This window comes from Notamacropus eugenii, chromosome 1 (assembly GCF_028372415.1).
Source record: "Notamacropus eugenii isolate mMacEug1 chromosome 1, mMacEug1.pri_v2, whole genome shotgun sequence".
In the NCBI taxonomy this organism is placed as follows: Eukaryota; Metazoa; Chordata; class Mammalia; order Diprotodontia; family Macropodidae; genus Notamacropus; species Notamacropus eugenii.
In genome coordinates this window covers 637,052,416-637,077,960 of record NC_092872.1, presented here as the reverse complement: position 1 = coordinate 637,077,960, position 25,545 = coordinate 637,052,416, and the positions used below count along the sequence as shown (strand labels likewise).

Here is a 25,545-nt window from a genome sequence, read left to right as displayed (position 1 = left end):
TGACAGCAAGAATAGAGAAAGGAGGAAATGACACAAATAACAGATTAAAGAACAATTACAGAGGTATGGGTAATGTGAGAAAAATCGATATAGTGATAAGGTATGAAATAAATAGATCTTAAGATCCCTGATACATGCAATAAAGTTTATTTACATATGTACAAAAAAAAGCAAGAGAAGGGGTTTTGGGAGGGAGGTTGCATGAAGCTGAAGGATGAGGCTGAACAAATCAAAACTGGGTCATACGAAAACCTGGAATAATGGCTACATATCCCTTCCCCCTTTCTCTGTAACTGTGGGAGGCTGGCAAGAAAGAGGTAAAGATTTAGGGATTGCCCCTCTTACCAATTCCACTGTTGAAGCTGAAATGGGAGATTTAAAGGCTATATATATACCTGAAATGTTGAAAAATAGATGAATTCATTGACTGTGAGGAGATAGAGATGAACAAAAATCCATGACAAAAGGTTCTGTAAATAGGGGAGAAGGAGGATTTGCCTGACTCGAGTATTTCAGTACAATAATATTCTTTTCACCCCAAATTATTGGGGAATGTGATGGGGAGATATACCCAGCCATTTCATCAAAAGCCCTTTCAGAGAGAGGTGATGAATGGCTGCCAAAGCTTTTTCTCTTTCCTGGAAAGTTCATTGCACTGCATTTAATAATTGTTTCCCATTATTGTATGGCTGTCTTTTCCAAATAAATCTACCTGATTGGGATGGATTTGGACTGGGAATAACTGTTCCAGACTATTAGCCAGCACCTTTGCTGAGATCTCACAGTCCACATTTATTAAGAAGATTGGGTGATAATTCAGGTTGGGTTCTGGTCCTCTTCTCAGTTTAAGGATTACAATAATTAGTGCCCATCTTAAATACAAAAGTAGGATGTTCATCTCTTGCACAGTCTCATCTCTTCCTAGGAGGCCAGATACCAGTATTTTCCTTTGGGTACATGAGAAGACTATTGAAAACCAAAGAAATAATAATAAAACAAACAACAAGAAACAAAACAAAAACAAAATTCAAGGCTCTTGCTGTGTTTCAGGTGATAGGTGTATGACATAACTATATTTATACTTATTATTACCCTACATAAGTTACTTTGGATTTCCTATTATTTCTTTTTTTTTTCTTGTCTAGTTATTTTATTTTATTTTATTTTATTTTATTTTATTTTATTTTTTTATTTTTTTTATTTATTTTTTTATTTTGTAATGTTTAACAGTCACTGCCATACAATTGTGATTTTATTCCCCCCCACCTACCCCCCACTCCCCCCCTCCCTCCCCACGACTGCATACAATTCTGTATAGATTCTACATATACTTTCCTATTGAGTATATTTTCACTATAGTCATGCTATGTAGTCAGACTAAGATAAATGAAAGAAATCGTATAACAAATCAGAACATGATACACAAACACATACACATACACAAACATGATCTGCTACAATATGTGAGTGACTTCCATATTTCTCTCTCTGAGTGTGGCAGGCATTTTGCCTTGAGATCCTCCATTGGGATTTTTTTTTTTTTTTTTTTTGGTAAGAAGTTCTTGTGTTATTACAAAAATCTAAGTCTACCAGAAAAAACTCTCACACACTGTGGTTGTTGCTGTGCATAAAGTTCTCCTGGTTCTGCTCCTTTCACTCAGCATCAGGTCATATAAGTCCTTCCAGGCCTCTCTGAAGTCTTCTTGTTCATCATTTCTTATGGCACAATAGTACTCCATTACATTCATATACCATAATTTATTCAGCCATTCCCCAATTGATGGACATCCCCTTGACTTCCAGTTTTTGGCAACTACATAGACTGCTGCTATAAATATTTTTGTACATGTGGGACCCTTTCCCATTTTTATGATCTCTTGGGGATATAGTCCTAGTAGCGATATTGCTGGGTCAAAGGGTATGCACATTTTTGTAGCCCTTTGGGCATAGTTCCAAATTGCTCTCCAGAATGGTTGGATGCGCTCGCAGCTCCACCAACAATGAATTAGTGTTCCAACTTTCCCACATCCTCTCCAGCATTTATCATTTTCTTGTTCTGTCATGTTTGCCAATCTTATAGGTGTGATGTGGTACCTCAGAGTTGTTTTGATTTGCATCTCTCTAACCAATAGTGATTTAGAGCATTTTTTCATATGATTATAGATAGCTTTAATTTCTTCCTCTGAAAATTGCCTGTTCATATCCTTTGACCATTTATCAATTGGGGAATGACTTGTATGATTGTACATTTGGATCAGTTCTCTATATATTCTAGAAATGAGGCCTTTATCCCCGGATTTCCTATTATTTCTACCAGTTACCTGCAGAGGATGCATTATTCACTCTTTTAATTAATTTGGGTAGATTCTTATTCTCTGAATCGATGATTATTAAAATGAACTTTGGGGTAGATTTTTCCAGTGCCCAATTCTTTCCCTGGTACTTTTTAAGGCAAATCTTATCCTGTAACAATGTACTTTATTCATCTTTTTTTCTGAGTCAATTTGAATTTCATCAGAGTAATAGCTTTTGTTTTGAAATTGAACTTGAATATCATCTTGTTCCCCACCTCATTCTAAAAGTTAGGAAAAAAAATAGAGATTTAGAGACATTATATGACTTGATTGGGTTCATGGGGAAGAATTCAACTAATGTTTTGTTTTTGTTTTGTTTTGTTTTTTACTCCAAGTCCATAACACTTTTCACAACACGGACAGCATCTATTCCTATGGTAAAGATAGCATGATGATAGCATTTGATAGAGTTTTTTTTTAATCTTTTTAAGTGATTTTTATAATTTGATGTAAAATTTTTCAAATGTTTGCCATGGTCAGGACTCTTTGTTTAGGTGCTTAGGTACTTACATGTATATTAAGTCCAATGGACTCTGTCCTTAGCGAATATATCATTTTTGTCAGGAATATAGGCTATTACTGCAAGTGATATAATGCTATTGGAGTGAAAAATAGATATTAGGGATACAAACAAAGTGTTATAAGAGTTCATAGGAAGAGATCATTTCACCTGAGGACACAGGAGAAAAAAAATATAGATAGCATAGCATATGAGCTGGACATAGGAGATTTTCATAGAATATAAAGTTTTCACAAGGCGAGATGGTTGATGAGAAAGGAAACAGAGGACTTTTTAGCTGCAAAAGGAAGGCAGAAATATTTGTTAGTTCACTTTGCCTGAATAATAGACGATATGAAAGGAAGCAGTAAAGTATGGAGATGTAAGTCAGAACAAGAGTGTGATAGGTCTTGAGTGCCATGGTAAGGGGTTTGGACTTCATCTGGCAGGTAATCTAACAATAGTACATGGAATAAATTAGAGGGAGTTAAGATTAGAGTCAGACTGATTATATGGACTTTTCCACATCTTAGAACATATTGTTTTCATCACCATTCTTCTTGACCACCTTGACTTCTTCTTTTATGACCTTGATCCCTGTAGCAATAAGCACCCCAACGTACACAGGAGGGCCTGCTATCACAGGATTTGCATTTACAAAAGGAAAGGCAACTTTTAAGGGGTTAACAATCACTTTAATCAAACACATATATCATTCCTTTAACCAAGCACATATATCATTCACTTAGTTCAGGGGAATCAGCACTCTGAACTTCAAAGAAAATACAGAGAAATCAAAAAGTCAACAGACATGGCTTCCTCTGCCTGATCATAATTCAACAGATAGGTCCAACTATCTGACCATGGTTACCAGAAAGGGAAGCAGCACCAACATCTGGGTTTTCAAAGGCTGGGGGGCTTCTTAGCAGCTTCCCAGAATCCTCCTCAGGTCAAACAAACACTTCCAGTCAGTAAACCCCAAAGTAAAACCTCAACTCAGAGTATTTATACCCTTTTTAGAGACAGAGAGCATCACAACCCTTGAAAACTAGTGACTCATTAACAAAAGGTGTGGGTCTTACTGCAAATCTTCCCTTATCAAACTCCTTTTTCATGGGCAGGCCCATTAATGGGTGGGGAAGATCTTTAACCACATTAACAATACAAATACATCACACTGTTTCTAGTTAAAGAAACTCTGATTTTTGTACTTTACTCCCAGTAAAGACTCTTGACTGATAAAGGCAAGATACAATCCCAGGCACTTGATTATGCTAAAACAAAAACAACAAAAGATCTTATTTTGCTTGCCATCACAATCCCATCCCATCTCATCTTTTTTAGGAACTTGTTTTTTTTCTCTTCTCTTTAAGATATCTCAGTCTTTTGGCTTTCCAAGTTACCTACAAAAATGTTTTGGATTTCTCTATTCTCAAAACAAGCAAAATTTTTTCTGACATATCCTTAAATTATCATCTTATATCTCTTTTCCTCAACATTAGGAAACTTTTTTCATAGTCTACAATTTGGTTCTTCTACTTCCTCAGAACTTATTCAGACTTCCACCCCTTGCAGTGTGTGTTACAACTTCATCACTTGACTGAAATTGCTCTCTTAGAGGACACCAATGATTTCCTAATTGCTAAATTTGTTGTTCAGTCATGTCCAACTCTTTGTGACCCCCATGGACCACACTGTCTAGAGGAGTTTTCTTGGCAAGAATATTTAAGTGGTTTACTATTTCCTTCTCCAGTACATTAAAGGAAACAGAGGTTGTGACTTGCCTAGGGCCACATAGCTGGTAAGTTTTTGAGGCCAGATTTGAATTCAGGTCTTCTTCACTCCAGGACCAGAGTTCTATCCACTGAACCATTTAGCTCCTCCCAATTGCTAAATATTATACTGAATATTTTTATTCTCTGAGCACTCTGCAACATTTAACACTGCAAACCACTCCCTTTTCCTAGATAATTTCTCCCCAGCACAACTTCCACAATAATTTAATCCATGTTGGTTATATTGTAGAGATAGGTGAAAAGTGACTTGTCTACTATATAACACAACCAGTAACTGGTTGAGGTGAGATTTGAACTTGGTAGATTGTACTTCAACTCAAATGCTCTTTCGAGGAATTGGCTACATCCCTGAAAGAATAAGTGGGGTATTCTGACAATTTCCATATCCTCTTCTAAATAATTGAGGTGAGTAGACATTTCAAAAGATCAATGACCATCATTCATTTATTCAACAAATTTCTATAACTTTTAATTCACGAACCTAAAGTATTGAGCTGATCAAATGCATAGCTCAACACTTGAGAAAAATATCACATTTCAAACTCCGAGGCGTGTAGTGATTAAATTTCAAAATTCCAATGCCAAATACCGATTGTTGCAAGCATCCATGAAAAGGACTTTAGTATCAAAGACAGCAAATTTAAATATCTCAGGTTGACTCTGTAACCATGAAAATCAGGGGGGGAAATGGAATGTGATAATCCAGAAAGTTAAAGAGTTCAAGCTGTAACTGTCACATTAGCATATCTTATAAAGCTAAGCTTCATCAACATAAAAAGGACTGCACTAAAATAAAGACATTTGAAGCATTCCTGGAAAAAAAATTGAGATGCATAAATAATTTGACTTGCATACAATCACAGAAAAAGAGAGTACAGAATGAAATGAATTCTCCTGTGTTTATAGATTATTGTTTAAAATAAGTAACTGAGTAGAGCAAAAACAAAAGCAAGAAAAAGCAAACAAAGAGGGACTATCAAGGGACAGAATGGACCTAAAGTGATAAAAGATTAAAGGAAATTTCAAGAATCATGATGAGGGAAGGAGAAATGGATGAATTAATGGTCTGCTGGCTAAATCTTACACCCCCCTCTTATGGGAGAAATACCAGTGGGAAATCACTTGAACAAGAAGGTTTTCCTATGTACCAAGTACTGTGGGGCTATAAATACTAAAACAAAATAACCCCTTGTCTTCAAGGAGCTTACTGTAATAGAGGGAGACAAACATAGGAGAGTAGTGTTTTGGGAGGAGTCCTTTGGCTTGGAAAATTACAAGGATGATGGATATTAACACACTGGACAGTGGAGTACAGGTAAGGAAGGAGAAAGGATGAGGGTAAATGTCTAGCCACAAAGTCATTCAGAATATAGAGTAAAATGATAGGCAAGGACGGGGAAAATGTGTTCAGCCTGTTGTTTGAATAATAAGTCCTGTCTGAAAATTTCTTTGGAAGAAAAGTCAATGTGAATGGAGATAATGTAAAGAAGTTCATACAATTAGTTTTTGTTTGTTTGTTTGTTTCAGTGCAACACTAATACAACTTTAAGGAGAATTGGCAATAGGACATTTAGGAAGCAAGGTAGCGTACGATACTCTAGGACTTTTTAGCTCTAGTAACTAGTGAGAGGCCAATTGGCAAAGTGAAGGGATTTCTTTGAAGTAATATAGTACATTTAATCTAGAATGATCACTTATGATTTAATTATAACTTTTAATGCTAGAATTCTACTTCTCGTATCCTTAAATGTTAGAACTATCAGTAGTATGTATGTAATCCTACTATAATGTAAAAGTCATATTTAATTAAATTAATGTAACTGAGATAGTTCAGTTGGCTTAACTTGTTCATTTTCTCTAACTAAATATCAGCTTACACTAAAAATTTTATTAATCACAGTAATGAGAATTTTTATATTAAATATATATATTACATTTAGTTTAAACGTTAATAGTCTACATTAATTTAATAAATTGAGCTAAGGGAGTATATATGGAATAAGCCTTTCATGCAGATTTTATTGGTTGCTGCATAGTTAATAGACACTAATGTGATCAGAGCCTGGATGTGATCATAAGATCAGTAGTTAAAATGATTGAAATATAAATTAGGAGCTGGAATAATTGTTTGTTAGGAGCTCAGATAATAACTGTTTGGCAGTGCTTGGAGAGCTGAAGAAATAAAGCATTAAAATGTTCAGAGGTAGGCAAGCGGGAAAACACTTTGTGGCAGACAAAGACTGGAGATTTTGTTCCACTAATCGCAACTCTCCCTCCTTTTATGTCGACCATTTTCTTTCCCCCAGTAGACCCTTCTTCTCTACTCTGACCTCAGACATTTTTCTTTCCCTTTCTTCTGCCTCCTTTGCACTCATGGATTAGAACTCCTTATGGATGGTGACTGGTACTAATTGACTCTCTTTGCACATTAGGATTTTTTTCCCTCTGTGGGATTCTGTAGGAGAAATAACAGTGTCTCCCAGAACTATAGCGCTATTCTATCCAACGTGTAAAAATGCCACTCTGAGCCAAAGAATCATTTAGCTTTCTTCTTTTAAAGAAGGGGATCACTTGAAATGTCTTTCTCAACAAAGGAACCATAATAAATTTTCATACTCATTTGTGTATTGTGTAATTCTGTAAGGAGAGGGTCGATGATTGCTAATAAAATGGAAGCAATCTTGAATCAACGCCTGCATAGGCTTTAAGGTTAATTAAAGGAGAGCTCAATCAAATTTAATAAGATTTAATAAAATTTTCTGCTCCCTATAGCTATGAGAAGCTTTATTATTATTGGTCGCTGAGCCAGGATTTGAGGGCCATGAGGTACACCATGAAAACTTAGATAGCTTTGGTTTTTGACAATTAATTCCTCCTTCTCCCTTGAACTTTTGCCTTTTCTTTCAAATTCTTGGCTTAGATACTGAAAAATCATTCTTTTTTAATTCTGAATACTTGCCTCCTACTCTCCTCTCCAATTAATTCACCTGTCTCCCTCACCTTCTGTAATGTTTTTCTTTAGTTATTTATCTTAGTTGATTTGACTGGGAAGAGTCTTGCTCACTTTTCCACTGTTTTTTTCTTCTTCTTTTTGTGCAGATGAGCAATGTGTCCTCTCAATCTCTATAATGAATTCCTTAAGGAAGCTGGAGATTTCTGACAGCAATTTTTGAATGAAGACCCACAGATTTCCTTTCTCCCACTCCCCCGGAAACCCTATAATTTTAATATTACTTCTTCTTGATCTCTTCCCCAGATCAACTATTTTAACTTCTGTCCCATCTATGCTGTTGAAATACTCTTTTTGTATATAGCTTTATTTTATTTTCTTTGACTAATTCTTTATTAAAACAAACTTTTGTTGAGTACCTACTATGTGCAAGGAACTATGTACAAAAAATGTAAAATAAACTGACCTTCCAATTAAGGAAAACACCAGACAGATAAGTTTGGTAGAAAGTAAAATCTGATAAGGACAAAAACGCTATTCATATAGAGTTCGTTAAGAGATTTTGGAAAGAGAGTGATCATGACAAGGGAATTAGGGAAAGTCTAAAGAAGGAAGTGACACCTGACTTTGGTCTCAAAAGAAGAAAAGAATTTCAATGGGAGGCATGAATGAATTATGGGCTGTGCAAATGCAGAAGCAACAAAAGTCAGATTAAGACTGGAAATCAGCACTAGTGCACTTTGGCTGGAATGTAGAATAGCGGAGGGGAGCATTATTAAATTATATCTAGAAAGAGAGATTGGAGCCAGATCATGAAAGGCCTTAAGTGCCAGACTAAGGAATTTGCATCCTAAATTATAGGCAATAAGGAACCATAGAAGCAAATGTGACATGGTGGAAAACATGCTGGCCCTGGAGTTGGAGGATCTAGGTTTGAATGTCAGTTCTGCCACCCTCAGTAACTACTTAACATCTCTGGTCCTTAGCTTTCTAGTCTACAAAATTAAGATGTTGGGTCCTATGACTTTTGAGGAAGGAAGGACTTATAATTTAGGAAGATCATTTTGGCAGCTATGTGGAAAACAGTTGAGATATACAATAGACTAGATGCAGGGGTGGGGGATTAAGAGGCTGATGCAATAATCCAAGTGAGAGGTTATGGTGGCTTGAACTACAGTGGAGGAAGTGTTACTGTGAAAGAATGAATGGTGGTAAGAGACTTTATAGGGATAGAATTAACAAAACATCAAATAATTGGGTATCTAGGATGAGGGCAAAGAATAGTCAGAAATGACTGAGATTTTGACTTGAGGTTTTTCCACTTTAATGATCAAATCTCTCACATACATGTTTTTACCTCTTCATATGCCGTATGCCTCTTATACTTATTCTTCATCTTTTTGGCACCTTCATTCCCCCCATCTATAACATTGCACCTATGTTAACATGATTTTACTTTCTTCCCACTCTTGATCCAATAGTTAATGAATCCCACTGTATACTGGTCTTCTCTTCTTGATTCAGCTCACCTCATATTCTATTGATACTCCATCTACCACACTGGGTTACTTCCACTAATTGCTTCTTTCTTTCCTGATCACATGCCGCTGGATAGACGTCACATAACCAAACTAGCAGAATCCATTGTCAATTGAGATTATTTAATTTCAAAAGGGCTCTCACTGAATTAAGGCAATCCTTTCCCATCCTAATCAAGTTTGTATTCCCTCCCCTACAGAAGCTTATTCAAACCTTCACTTCTCTCCTCAAGACTCTCAACATTATCCTGTACCTTATCAGCCAAGGACTTACTGTATTTTATAGAAAATATGGACCATTTGCCATGAGCTCCCCCTTTTGCCTTTATGTACTGATCAAAATCTCTTGACATCGTCAATTACCCTGTAATTTACTCCAGCCTCTGATGAAGTGGTGAACTTCCTTGTCAAGGCCAACCTAATTACCAACTCAGTTACTTATGCACTTGATTTTATTTGTTCCGTGCAGTTTTCCCCTACAATGTCCCCATCATCTCTTTTCTTCAATCTCTTCCTAGATACTGATTTTTCCCTACTTTCTAACAACAATCTTGTCTGTCAATTCTTAGAAAAACTCATCACTAAGCCCTATAATCTCTTCAAATTATCATTTTACATCTCTTCTCCTTTTCATAGCCAAATTCCTAGAAAAAGTTTCTACCTTAACTTCTTCTCTGCCCATTTGCTGCTAAATTCCTTATTTTTTTTCCCATGGCTTCCCAATTTGCTAACAGCCTTTGAATTAAATGGGAACAATACATGAAAACATTACATGGGAACTAGTGTAGTACTCAGCTATTCAACCAATTCTTGTTCTTACCATATGAATAGCTTGAATACTTCGTTTTCTGATAATACAATTCCAAGATGATGTCTCTTTCATATTTTTTTTTGCATTTAGATTGTTATTGGCAATATCATTTTGTCTATTTGTGCTCTCTGAAACCTTGGAACTTGGATTCTTTGGATATTTTGATGATCCAAGATAACCATACATAGAGAATGTAACAAGATTTTTTTTTTTGAGAGGGGAACAACAGGGTTGGGGAGTGGACTGAGATTGTTATAAACATTATGTAGTAAAAAAATCTAGACCTCTCTTTCTCTCATTCATTTCTGTACCCAGATTGTTAAAATCTGAGCAACTCTTTTTACAAACAACCAAAAACAAAAATCTTATATTTTCTAAAGATTTTGATCTGTTGTATAATTGAAAAGATGCGTTCTGTCACAAAATATGGTTTGAAAAAAAAGCCTGCTTGTTCCTTTATATTTTTATGAAAATGACTTAAAAATGTGTATATTATTCTCTTAAAGATTTTATATCAATAATAGTAAATACATCAATAAACAAATAAGATAGCAGTCAACAATTAGTAATATACTGTTGATTGCCTTTCCTAAGCAGTTATCTTCTCCTGATTTTATTTTATTTTTGATATTCCTTTGGTATCTTCCTCTTCTTGTAATTGCTTATAAAATAGTCTCTGAAGGCTTTCATGATTGCTGCATATTCAGCATCAATTTCTCCTGTGTACTCAGTATGGTCCAGCTCCTCATTCTGATTTTGTTTTCTTGAAGAACCATTTAAAAAAAATCTCAGATAAACATAACGCTATTTGAGTCCAAATATAATGGTTATTTTTTTTTGATGGTGAAAATAGATCATTACATAAATGCTAATAAATCTGGTTCATTTCCCATCTATTTGTTAATTTCTTTTCAGTTTCATCAATGAATGCTTTAGAGGCAATGCAGCTTGGTTGGGGATTACTCTAAGCTGTCTTAAGATGTTAAGCCTTTTCTAAGTTTTATTGAGTGATATTTCTTATAATCTCCTATTTTCTATTTTCTATAGACATTAATTCATATTCCAAAACATTGTTGCCTTTAGGATCTATGTATCTCTGAGTGACAAGAAGATCAAGTGTCTGCTGGTGATGTGGTTTTTCTGTGTTAAATTTCTGCAGGAAATGTTGATAACTTATAATCAAAGTCAAAATTGCTGCATTTTCCCAAATCCTACTTTTTAAGAGTATTTTTGGTACAGTTTAAAGGCTTGGTTGCAGTGTTCTTTTTTCAACATTTTTTCCTCCTAATTTGATGTTGAAATTTATCTTTTCTCTAAATTGTAGTTGTTTTGATTTAAACTAGCTCATCTCTATCTGCCTCAATTACCATCTTTAAAATGAAGATATAACAGCACCTATCTCTTAGGGTTGGCATATGAACTGAGTAAGATAATTTTAAAATATAACTAAATTTATTTATTTTCAGTTTTCAACATCCACTTCCACAAAGTTTTGAATTTCGTATTTTCTCCCCATATCCCCCTCTCTCCCCACCCTAGGACAGCATTTTTCCTCTAATCTACCCTCCCTTCTATCATTTCCCCGCCCCCATCCTCTTCCCTTCTATTTTCCTGTAAGGCAAGATAGATTTCTATACCTCATTGTCTATTATCTTATTTCCTAGTTGCACGTAAAACAATTTTTAACATTCACTTTTAAAGCTTTGAGTTCCACATATGAGATAATATTTTTAAAGTGCTTTGCAAACCTTATGGTACTATGTAAATGTTATCTTATTCTTATTTTTATCTAGCACAGTGCATTGTACATGGACACAGTAAAACTATTTCCACTAAGTCCTTTATTTTCCTTTCAGAGGAGAACCTTTGACCCACCCTTTCATTTAGTTGCAACTTCCTTTTATCTTTCATATAGCTCAGTTCTTTCGACAATATGTTAATCTATTGGTCATTGGACAACGATAAAACATTTTGAGTACTAACAGTGAAGTGAATGTCTACAGTTTTTTTTTTTTAAAAGTGATTCTTTGGAGTCTGTTCACTCTCTTTCTACACCTCTTCCTCTATTACTATGGAAGTGGAAAGGGGACTGCATAGGACTACGGGCTGTTATTTTTCTGTGTTTCATGGGTTGCCATGGCCACAAAAATTAACAGTCCTACTGATGATGATTCTCTCCACCTTATCTAAGTTGGTTTTCAGACAGCAGAATCAATCTGTTTCCATTAAAACCTTTCTAGCTAGAGATAATCTGGCATAGATTACATTTTTTAGCATGGCCTTTGAGAATTCAGGGTTGCCTCTGTGCCATGAGGAGGTTTTGGAGCAGGACTACATACAGCTTGATGTGTATTTTTGTCTTTGTGTCTCCATCAAATAACACACTGCTTGCCACATAATAGTCATTTAATAAGCTCTTGATTAATTGATATTCCTGAAATTAATTAATGAAACTGGCCCATCTGATTCATATTAACATCTTTTTCTGAGCTATTCCAACCTTTTAAAAAAGTACTTTATGGATTTACACTCACAGAAGGCAATGAGGGGCAGTGGGCAGAACGGATTTAGAGTCAGAGGATATGAATTTGAACCTCAGTGATGCCATTGATTACCCATGTGACTCTGGCCAAGTCATTTGAACTTCTGGCCTTCATTTCCTTCCATTTAAAAATGAAGTGGACTAGTTGTCTTCAAAGGTCCATTAAACATGATCCTACGTTATATATCTGACACCTCCACCAACGTCAGGCTACTTGGACTTGTTCATGGATGTTGTGCTTTGCTCTAATGTTTGAGTGTTGTTCTGGTCATTTTCAGCCTCTGGATCAGTTGAAGTCCTGCCTTAGGTTACTGTTATATACTTTCTTTTCTTTTTCAGTTAGAGTCATTTTTAAGTGTTTATTGAAAAATTTAGCACTGACTTTTTTTTTTACATGGATTACTTTATATGGCAAAAATAAGAAGCAAACAAAAAACAACCAGAAAATCCAGAAGAATAAATTGCTCCTTGTTCCCTCATTCTCATTGAGCTGTAAGTTGCCCCACTCCCTTAGACTCTTCTCCCTCTTTTCCAGAACACATAAGGATTCATAGTACCTGCTTAAAACCATACATGATACATTGGATCTGACTCTAATTTTTTTCTCCCATGCTTCCATGAAAAAAATTCAGTTCTCATTGGTAGGTCTGGGAACCACTTAGTGGCAACATTTTAGCAAAATGGGTGGGGAGGCAAGAGCTGGGATAACTATTTATTTCATAGCCCTGTGTACTCATTTGTATTAGACTGAGAAGACTGAAGGAAAAAAATAATCATGCCAATGAGGGAGAGCTGAGAGACTGGCATTATTAGAGAGGAATTGGGAAGGATTTTGCCCATTTTTAAAAGATGGTTCCATGCCAAAAAGGAAAAACAAAAATAAAACATTTCAAATAATCAACAATTCAAATACAGTTGAAAACCATAAAAGCTAGATTCAAATGCTGGACTCTAAATGTTTCCAGAAATTGAACAATGACCCCCGGCATCCTTCCAGAGAAACTGGTATATGTTAGATCCTAGGAGTAACTGTAGTGACAGCAGACGTTGCTCCATTTGCAGCTTCTCCATTTCAAAAATTACTAGAAGAGCCAGGACCATGAAAGATGTGGTCCCCATCCACAATGCTGCCCTTGAGAACTTATACATTTTCTGGACCATAGGGAGGACCAGGTCGATGGTGACCCCACCTCTGGATATGATATTTTATGGCAGCATAGGTCAGACCCCACAGTCTCTGCCAGGATCTCATATAGCTCATCACCATTGTCCCCTTCCAGCTCCTCAGACTTCTTAGTACTGATTTTCTGGAGCAGCTGATTCAGGCATCTGTCTCTCTTAATCTTCTTGCCATTAAATTTGAAAATCATGTGAAGGATAGGCTCACTCAAGCCAGCTGACGCTTGTCTTCTTGATTTTGACAATAAGGAGTCAACATAGGTGGTTCCAGTTGTGGAAAGTGGGCAGAGGTACGTGTGTTAATGTGGGGGGTAGAGAGAACATAAGGACTTAGGCATTAGATATGATCCATGAAAAGGAAAATTCACAGCATTGTATTCACATACTGGGGCAGTCTCTGAGATCAAAGAGACACCCTTCATCCTTTCTACCCCCACCCTCCCAGATACTGCTTGGCAATCCTTTTTCACAGGGACAAATTTGCTTCTAGTAGCTTAAACACAGTGGAACGGTAAATGAACAAAGGCCAATTCACCTGGATTCCCATATGAAATGAGAATCAGACTATTTATCTTCTTAGTATCTGTCCCATTCATTTTCTCACGAAAATGTTATATCATGTACCCATTTTTAATTTACAGGCTTCTTGGTTTCTGAATAACTTTTTCCATTTTGTCTTTACATATCCTTATTTTGATCAGTTTTCTTTTTCTGCATCAATGCACAGTCTTCTGAGCTGTCTCATTTTAATAACAATACCAACCCTTTTATGGTGCTTTATAGCTTTATTAAAGCTCATTGTTTTCTGTTCAGATTTCTAATCTATTTGTTGAGGTCAGTTGGTGCCATTTTATACACTCACAGGTTCTTGCCAAAGGTAGTGCTTGGTTGAATTTAATTAATGCATTGTTTCCATTCCCTTCAAATCATAAATAACAATGTTCAATAAATTAGGTCTTAATACTTGTCCCTTTCATACCTGGCAGAATAACTCCCTGCAATTAAAACCAGCCATTGATCAGTCTTTTGGCTCATCCCTTAGCATGTATCATTTCTCAAAGTCCTTTCCGAACACCAAGCTTTTTGTAGCCACATTTTTTAAAACAGATTGCAGCTTCTTCACATATACATTTATATCGCTCTTTATCCAATACTGATGATGAGGGAAAATGTTTTTATCAAGGAAGAGAAGGGAAGGCAGATTCTGGACCCAGCTCTGTCAACAACTCGCTGGATGACCTTAGACAAGTCTCTTCAACTTTGGGTAAAATAAGGGTTTAGACTAGATGGCTAGTCCATCCACTAAGTCCTAGAGTTCTCTTCTAGTTACACGAGTTTGTTCTCCTTCCTCTTCTTTTCTTTAGCTGTGTCTCAAATTTATTGGCAAGATCAAAGTCATATTCTTCTGTGTTCCCAGCTTCTATGTCTAAAATATAGAAGCTGCTAGAGTTTATTAAAAAAAGTTGATGTGATTATTTTCCCAGGGTACTGTTTCTTTACACATAAAAATGAAACTCATTCCTTCAAGAAAGTGTTTCAGTTTTACTTTCATCAAATAGTTAAAGAGAAAAAGGCTTTTAGCATCTCATTTCACTTACATACACACGGCCCATTATAACCTGCATAAACAAGGATGACAAGTTGAGATTAATGAGAGGCCCAAAGTGACAGAACAATTTAATTGTCAGAAATTGTAGGAGCTGAACTTTACCAGTGTATTTATATAAGACTGCCATAGCCTAAAAACTACCCTAATTGATTATGACCAATAAGTAATAACACAGAAAGCAGTTTTCTGGTATACAAATAACAAATGACCCATAATAGTTAATTGAGGTATTAAGATTCATAAGGGAGGAATATTAGATTGACAAGATAAATGACTTATAATGCAGGGCAAATAATTTCAGAGTTCATATGCCTAAGTACAATACTGTATATCAGCTACCTGATGAAGAAAAGAAAATTTCTTTTTCTTTTTCTTTTTTTTAATAAATAATTCTCCTAGCTCACAGAATATCTGAGCATTACTATTGGTCCACTTTTGTTAGCATCACATTAGTGTCTCAGTCAAAAGCAGCCTCTCTAGAGATTCATCTCACTGATTATAATACAATATATTAAATATAAGAACTCCCCCTTTCTTTCCTTCTTTTCTTCTCTCTCACTATCCTTCCTTTGTCCTCCCTCTCTCCTTCGCTCCTTCCCTTCTCTCTTCTTTCCTTCTTTTCTTCTTCCTTCCTTCCTTCCTTCCTCCTTCCTTCCTTCCTTCCTTCCTTCCTTCCTTCCTTTCTTTCTTTCTTTCTTTCTTTCTTTCTTTCTTTCTTTCTTTCTTTCTTTCCTTCCTTCCTTCCTTCCTTCCTTCCTTCCTTCCTTCCTTCCTTCCTTCCTTCCTTCCTTCCTTCCTTCCTTCTTTCTTTCTTTCTTTCTTTCTTTCTTTCTTTCTTTCTTTCTTTCTTTCTCTTTCTTTCCCAGTATTTAACACTGTGCCTAGAACACTGGAAGCATTTTGTAAATGCTTGCTGACTGATCTATACCATAGTTATAATCCTGACACCTTATAGCACTTAAGGCATGGAGAAGATTGGGAGGGAAAGGTAGTCTTGATATCCAGAAGTCAACTATTTTGACAGCTATAAAAAAATGACTCTTGGAGATAGAGTTCTTATGGATCCAGGCTTTTGGTTAGTCTAATGGTTGGTACATTCCATATTTTTCCACATCTCTCATACTCAGGACTGGACTTACAAATGGACAGATGCTACGTGATTTGAGAGACATCTGACAAATCCCATGGCTTGCAAACAACTCTCTCACTTGGGAACTGAAATTCTATCAATATAGATGGAGTTCTTTGGGTATTTGAGGCTTTTTAGTAGAATTTAGAAGAATTCCATCTTAAAACACAAATTCTTTGGAAAAGAAGTGAAGTTCACATCAGCTAACTCTTTAACATTACCGAGAAAAAGGTTGTTGGTGAATGGTTAAAAATACTAGGTGATAGGATTTGAGGGAATGGTTTGATGGCAGAGCTTCCAGGAGATGGAAAGTGGGAATTTAGAAAAAAGATTCCCTAACAATTTCTGACTAAGAACTGTATATGGAAAATGCAGTTTAAAAATGTTTTAAAATACATGGAGCTAAAATCAACAGCAGGATTTTGCATAAGCTATTGTATATGTCTAAAAGCACTGAGGTTGTAATTAGTACTTATGTAATCTTCACAAACAGGCACACTATAATTTGGACTTTGGAATTTCTTCTTCAGTAATTTAGTTCAAGTGATAAGAAATGGCCAAGAGCCTTGCTCACATAAAGGTGCTAAAGCCTCCAAACTATTTTATTTTAAATTCAGTTTGGGCATCTTTCCTGATATTATTCTCCTAAAATCAACCAAGATGAAATTTCAAATACTCTAAAGGCTACCTCTCTTTCTGGCATTGGCATCATGTTTGACCATTTTTGAATAGTGAAATTCTATCCCTTTAGACTCACGTCTTTAAGTCTTGGGAAGGACAGAATTTAATTGAGACCTTTGTTAGAATGTTATATTAACGAGGCTAAAAAGTTGATTCCTGTATAATCTAGTTCATACCACTTTTTTCTACATGCATAGAAATATTTCCCCATTAATTCCCATAAATATTTTCAATAAAGAAAGAATGTGACCAGGTAAAAAATATATAAAGTGATTAACACAAATCCATCTCTATTACTGTAAAAATAAAGAGTATAATGGTGGATCAATAATTATTATGTTCAAACATGGGGACAACTCAACGTATTTTAAAAGTGGTCCAAAAAAAACTTCAAATTGGTACAGTCAAACATCCCACAAATCAGCTAAGACAATGTGGTATAACAGATAGAGTGAATCTCGAAGCCAGGAAAATCTGGATCAAATCTTGTCTCTGATACACATTGGCTCTGTGACACTGGGAAAGTCTTGTAATCTTTCATTGCTCTAGGCAACTCTGACTTTAAGTTGCCAGCAAAGTTCTAACCTGCACTAATAGGTGTTTTCCTTACCTCAGAGTTTCCCATACCAATGAAATCAGAGGTCCATTCTCTAGCTATAAACTGTCCTTTGTTTGAACTGTGCTAATTTAGAATTTTTGATGACATTTACCAATACTTTAGCTGTATGGAAGTGGTTGGTTAAGTAAACTAAATGGTAGTTTTTGGTCCCCTGATTTCCTAGGCCAGTGCTTTTCTTATCCCATGCTGTCAATCTAACCTAACTAGCTCATTTCTGCTTTTAATGGACACAGACACCAGTTGGGGAAATATGTTCTTCAAATTTCATGAAACTTCTCCCCTGCCCCATTCTTTCTCCCTCATATTTTGCTTCTTACATCATGTCCAGGATAAATGTTGAAGTCCAAGGTAACAGCAGTTTTGTAAAGTAGCAGTTACACATTCCAGCTTGAATCTGGCACTTTCACTTGGTGAGTCCAAAACAGTTCTGTTTGACAGCCTCTTACACGCAGGCTTGAAAAATAACCTATTTAGCATTCCCCAGTCTCAGCTCATGATTTCACTGGGAAACTATGCAAAAGATACTTTGGAAATAAATATACACAAAAAATTACAACTCTGTTTGAATGACCCTCTACCTTGGAATGTCTAGAACTGTGAGAATTATAAGGTCAGGAAATATATCCAGGCCTTGTTGCTTGAAAAGTTACCATTCCTTATTTGGAATCTGCACAGACATGTAAACTGAAGTTATATAAACTAAATGGAAGGGTTTTTTTTCCCCTACTGCTTACATGCCTTGTCCTTGACCTATCCCATTTATAGTTTCCTTTAAGATACTATGCATTTCAAGTTCATTTGTTTCCTAATAGCCTTCCAACAATGATTTTCAGACCAAGGCTGTACTTTACAAAAAAGTTTGGCTCTTCAAGCTAAGACCAAATATTGGCATGCTAGAAGAAGTGTAGTTCAGTCAGAGGAATTGGACCGTTGTTTCGGCAGAATCTTTTGTTCACTAATAATTCTGGGATCTTTCTACAGAAGCCCGGGTAAAGCTTATTGGTTACCACTGGAACTTTCCAAGTACAGGCAGATGAGGTATTTAGTCTGACTTTCTCTAAAATATAAGACAAGCAAATTCAGACAAGCACATGCAGAACAAGAAACATTTTCTTAACCCATTTCCTTTATGAAGTATTTAATAGATTGACAAACTGCATTCTTTAAACTAAAAATAGACCCTTCCTATAAAGGTATAATTGCTTTCTTTCACAACGTAATATAGAGTCTTTTTTTGTAATCCTAACTTAGAGAAGGCAATTTATAACGTAACTGATTAACACAAACCACAGAGCTGATTCAAACCAAATTTTCACTTCATTGATTAGACAGACATCTGAAAATTGAGGCAGGAATGCAAGAGCTCCCTAATAAGATTCAAAGTGCTTATAGAGGACAATACATCAAAATGTTTCTGGGCTTTCTCTTTCTTCTAGTCTGGAGGCCTGTTGGAAAAACTCTCACTTTAATCTGTAACTTCTAGCCTTTCTTGGCACCTACATGACTTTCTTAGATTTAACCAGTATAAGGAGAAGGAGGTTAGAATCAAAGTACGTTTCAAGGCCTACAAAGTTACTATTGCAAATGGTGTGAGTTTGAAAAGGTTGTTTATAGACTTGGTGTTTGGAACTTCCATCACATTTTCCAATGGAAAGGCTTATAAATGGTATCTTATATGCTCTGGAACATAGTAGGCACTTAAATTTTATTGAGTGTATGGACTGTCTCTGAGAGCTGTTTAACCCATTTCATTTCCCTTATCAGTGCTTTCACCTGAATTGTCCTCCATGATCAAAATGTGTACTCTATCTGGGCCTGGTAGCATCCTCCTCTTCTTTCAAGGCTTAGCTCAGATGCTGCATCCTCTGTGCCTTCCTTCCTTTCATTCCCTCAGTTCCTAGTCCTCTCTTCTTCCTCAAACTTTCCTCAAGAACTTGCACCTTTCTCTCGTCACCTCCTTGGATTATGCATCCTCCGTGAAGCTGCATGTTGCCATTAGATGGTTGGCTCCTTGAAGGTAGAGGTTGTTTAATTTTGTCTTTATAGTCCTAGAGACAAACAAAGTGACTTTTGCTCTGTAGGAATTTAGTGAGGGTCTGTTGAATTGGATTGAATTCTATTTGAATACTCCAAACGAACTAAATCTTCCTGCTCTGCTCAAGGCAGAGATTGCTGTCTACCTGGGAGAGAGGAGGGAAAGATTCCAGAGAGAGCTATTGATACTCCCTTGTATGCTCCCCATTTATACTTTGAGATCTCCTATCTATATATCTTTCATAGGCAGCACATATCTTACCCTTAGTCCTATTATAGGGGTGGGGAACCTATGGCCTCAAGGCCACATGTGGTCCTCTAACTCCTCAAGTGTGGCCTTCTAAATCCAAATCCAACTCCTAAGTTTGGATTCAAAGGACTGTACTTGAGGACCTAGAGGGTCACATGTGGCCTCAAGACTGCAGGTTCCCCACTCATATACACTCTCTTCCACAAGCATATCCAGATGAATGAAGTACATATTAAAGGGGGAGAGGTGACTCCCAATGATCAGCTAGGATGTACTAGCTAGGGGGAGTAAGTACATCATCCTGTGGTACAAAGAATATCAGATTGAGAATCAGGAGACTTATGTGGGAGTCCTGGTCATAGCACTTATTAAGTATATGACCTTAGACAAGTTTTACAAGCTTTATGAAGTTGAATTATCTCATCTGTAAAATCTGGCCTTTGGACTTGATGAATTCTAAGGTTTTATCCAGCTTGAAAACTTTATAAACCAGGCCATCAAATAGATGAAAGTGAAAGGAGACTTTAGCGGTGACCAGGATTTCTTGCAGCAATGTTGGAGAAGAAAAGAAGGGTCAAAGTAATCTCACAGACTCAGGGTCATGGAATAAATGGTCTTGAACTAGGAATGCTCTGGGTCATTTTGTATCATATATACGTACTTATTTGTACTTGTATCTATGGACACATATTTGGAAGGAGGTATATATTCACACACATACCTTTACTTGGTTGTTCTAAATCCAGTGATTCATTAAGTGCCTAGGATATGCACAACTCTGAGGGGAACCCAATCTTAGACACACAGAACTGCCTAATATGATTATCATTTTCTTCTATAGCCTGGACACTGACTACTCATGTTGCTTCCTTCTAATGGCAGGATTTCCTGTAAGGGACTTGATACTCTGCATCAGTCTAATTATTTTGTTACCAAAACAAATATATATTTTATGTTTTGGAAAGATTAAGAGATGAAAGATTAGAAAATCGGTGCATATTGCCTGGAGACACAAATATTGAGAATCCTGCATGTTCCTGCTTCATTTGAAAATACCACTTGGATTTTTTATAGACTCTGATCATTTAAACCCTGAAATTGAAAGATGGACTTACTTTGACTTTGGTAAACCTGATCTTATGGGATTGTAGACCAATGTTCACTAGGCATTTGTGTGATTCTCCTTAAAAGACTGATAATCTAATAATGCTTAACATTTTCCATTTTTAAGTAAACTGGCTTCGAAATATTTCCTACAGCTAATGCATGATTCGTTTAAGCATTCCAGTTAAATCTAATCTTTCACTCCTGTTGATGCTGATCCATATCTTTGGATGGTTAATTTACTGGCTTTCCAACAAAGTTCAATTATTGTTGCATGTCTGATCAAGCTTAGCCATGATTTTCTATACTATATTAGTCAAAGTAATGTTTATGAGAGCCAAGTCATATTTATGAACCTTCATGATTAACTGAAAATTTCCCCATGTGGCATTTCAATCCACAAATGTGTTTTGATTAGAGAAGGGACAATTATTCTATTTGCATCTGTTTCCAACACAAACTACACAGTTTTCACCTCTTTGAAGTTATATAAATAGAGAAAAAATGCAGGTTCTTAGTCTGATTGACGATGGAGCTGCTAGTGACCACGCTTTATGACCATTCCAACCCTAATCTTATTTCTTCCTTGTGACACATGACTTCAAAATAGTTTTCTGTATGGATAATTACCTTAATTGTTCCTATTCTCAGAAGTATCGTTAGGCTATTATCCATTATGCTGCATAAAATTGATCATTGTGTACTGCTCTAATCTACTTGATCCTCTTTATGACTGGTCCTCTGAATGTTTAGATTTAACACCTGACAAATGTTACAAATATGGAAAGAGAATGAGTAAATAGAATCAAAATGCAATGCATTTCACATAGATAGATAGATAGATAGATAGATAGATAGATAGATAGATAGATAGATAATTGTTAACTTTCTCAAAAGCTCCCATATGTTCCAAAGTGTTTGCCTTGGGATAGATATCTTTAGAAAAAATTTAGTTCGCTATAGATTACTTGTGCAAGACATATTACATCTTCAGTCATTAGAGTCTGCTTTATTGATACTACGTCTGCATGATCAGCAGTCCAGGATGGTCTTGAACACTATTCTAGTCATAACTTTTACTCAAATCAATCTTCATGGCACCTCACTAGAGATCCGAATGCGTTTGCTCACTCCAATAGTGTTGCTTTATAGGTAGGCCTTGCTGATCAGCTTGACTGAAAGTTTCCATCACAATAGCTCCCCAAAGTTTTCTACTTCTTTGTGTATGTGGCCAGATAGAATCCTTTAGGAACCTCTCTGTGGGACTGAAATTATTAGTGTATTTGGCAGTTAGAATGATACATCCTTTATGGTGACTTGTTCTTTACCACCAACTACTTCCCTGGGGTTGATGGTACTTGGTAGAGGTTCATATTGAGTTATGGACTAAAATTATCTCCATTAGCCAAGAGCAGTGAATGGTAGGTACCTATAGGAATGTTTATTATGATTTTAAACAGATAAGTTAGAATCCATAGTTACAATATCTTTCTTTAACAGTTTTCATTCTTGGGACCCATTCTTTGGTTCTGTCTAATTAGATATGTTTCAGATTTTTTTTCTGACATGTGAAAGTCTTTGGTTGAACTGACACCTCCTTTAAAATTTTTTGACTCACTACAATCCATGTCGAACCCCCTTTTCATGTCAGAATGCTAGCTTTAATAAATCAGTTCTCTCAAATTGAATAAATCTATTTAAATACTTATAAAATATTAAGGATGCATTTGGGAAAAGCCTCTAAGGTTATTGTGGCACCCATGTACCGCACAGTAACTAATTTATTAAGCAGTTTGCAAACCTGGGAAGAAAGGAAAAAGAAAAATGGTTTCATAAACCAAGAGCAGAAGCCAATTTTTCAGCTCGGATGATGAAAGGAAGCATGCATTTCTAATCAAAAAGACAGATAAGCCTTCTCTCTCCCACCATTCCCTCACCAGCAAAGTGCCTTTTCATCATCAACAACACTCCATTTCTAATGTCTGCCCGGGCCTTTCTGCACCTTCTCCATACACTAGTAATGTACACAGAGCATCCCTTTGAAACAAGACCCCATTAACTGTAGCAGACTACCTTTTCAGTTGACGTTCTTCTGTTGGAAGTCATCAACGGAGTGTTAAATCATTCCTACTGGGCATGCTCAAAACCCTGTCAGTGGGATAAACTGATATTTGGAGCCATAGCATGAAAATTGCTTTTCAACCCCCTTGAAGGACAGTTAAAAAAAAAAGGAAAGGAAAAGGGGAAGGTCATAAACTAGACAGGTAACACCAAACTCATTTCTTTTAAACTCAGACCATTTTATTTCTTCATTGAATTTCTTTATGTGATCAGTTTCAGATCTCTGCCTAATGTACTTGACTGCAATCCCCTCCTTACATGGGTGCATGTGTAACCCAACCAATACCACTGGTCAGAATCCCTACTTCATTCTGTTTTTCTTTATTCTTAAAAGCATCCTCTCATGCTGAACAAAAACACTGGAAGAGGACAACTCTTATTTTTTAATAGCCTCTACTTTTACCATTTGTGATATAAAAATTGCCTTAACAGCATTTAACATGATGTCAATAGACTAGGGTGTAGCTGATGGCAACAAAGATCCAAAGATAATCAAGATTCATATAGCCTTCCTTGATTTTAATGTTTTAATGTTCTTATTTCTTAGAACTTATGTATTACTTTCCACACTTTGCCTTAAACCATAATTAATTTGTTCATCTATATTAAGGTTTTAATGGTATTTAGAGAGAACTACATTTAACATAGAAGTTGTAATCAAAAAGAAATGAACTATTTTAGAGGTGATAGAGTTGTTAGACATTTTAAAGACATGATTTACAGGGGCCACAATGGCTTATAACTCACTCCGTCTCCTTCTCCTAAGTTGAGTTACATACTAAGACAATAAACAATGCAGTCAATGATACCACATAGTTGATTGGGAGAGAGTTTTTTTCCCTTTTCCTAGATGAAGGGGAGAGAAACCTCATTTTCCAAGAGAACACCTATTTGTGTCCAGTCAACTCATTTGTTATTTTAGGCCCAGATTCCTAAACCGGTTCCCTTACGAAGTTACTTACAACATGTTACTATCTCCTTGCCCTATGATGTAGCTGGTCAGGGCATGCTCAGAAACAAGGCTTTAGATAATTATTTTCCCGCCATTGGGTGTGGTAGAGGGATCTAGAAACTGTCGTCTTTACTAGCCATCAGGGTGACACTTCACAACAGCTCTGAGTAATGCAGTGGAGATTAAGACCAAATTGAGTATTGCCATTTCTGAGGGTAATCAATTTTCATGCCATTGTAAAAGGCGTCCAACATTTCTCACCGCAGCTTGGGTTTCTACATGACTTTTCCAGATTTTGGTGGATTGCTTGTTCCTTTCCCCAACTATGAGATACAGATGATACAGAAGCATCCCAAACCAATGGAAGAACACTTAAAATCACACGTGCACACATACATACACACATACACATACACACACACACAAACTCAGCATGCCTAATCATCCTCAGATGAGCATTTTGTTGGGTTGAATGAATGAATATTTTTATTTTCTTAATGCAAAAGCTGGAGAACATACTGCAAATAAACAGGGAAGTGGTTGGGTAGAAAGGGTTAAGATTCTGGAACTTAAGGCTTGTGGGGGTTGTGGGATTGAGGTAGAGGGTGAGGGTGGGGGTGGAGTTGGGATCAACAAGTCTGAAGCCCAGGGAAGGTTATCTCTGCTTTTGTGCAGGCTGGTTTTAATCACTTTCTTGTACCTCTCCCTGACTTCATTTATCAAACCTTCACATAAAAGTTGCAAAGTGAGGTTATTCAGCGGGTACCCTCATCCGTCTCAGATTATTGACCAGGGTGGTTTATTGCAGAAGCCAATCTTGGGGGATGGCATTCTTCTGTTTCCAACAAGCAGTCTGCTTTTGTTTTATATTGTAATTGCCCAGACCCAAATTGGAATTGAGTGCAACTCCAAGTCCTTCCAGACTGTTGGATGCTGCTTCTGGGTGTGAGTGCTTGAGATTTCCTCTTTGGAGGATTTACTGATTTGAAACAAATCCCTCGGCTTTGGTCCTAAATCACGTAATTTTGATTGTAAAATGATCAGAGATATACAGAAAACTCTAAAACTAAAGTGCTAGTCCCAACTTTTCTCTTGGTGATATTTATCTAAGTTCTTATCCACTGCTTTCTACGTAGTTCTCTCTCGTGAAATTTAAACAATCTATTTGTTCAGCAAAAGAAACAACTTCCTAATTTGGAGGGATAGTGGAGCCTGTGGGGAAGTGAGTGAGGGTGACACTAGAAGTGTCCTCAAGGAAAGTTATATAATAATGGTTGACATTTTAGAATCTTTGCCACATTAAGGAATCACAGTAAGATGTTTACTAATGCCTAGGGACACTAGATGCATAGCATCATAGAAGAATTTGTTGACAAG

At 36.3% G+C, this 25,545-nt stretch overlaps 1 long non-coding RNA gene across 2 annotated transcripts in view; it reads right to left on the bottom strand.

Annotated features, from left to right (window-relative positions):
• The window catches only part of LOC140520922 (uncharacterized), a 62,830-nt gene extending 39,623 nt beyond the window's left edge, over nucleotides 1-23,207 (bottom strand). For both annotated transcript variants that reach the window (XR_011972709.1, XR_011972710.1), the window contains exon 1: nucleotides 23,169-23,207. This is a non-coding gene — a long non-coding RNA (uncharacterized lncRNA). The remainder of the gene's footprint in view (nucleotides 1-23,168) is intronic.
• Nucleotides 23,208-25,545: the final 2,338 nt, after the last annotated feature.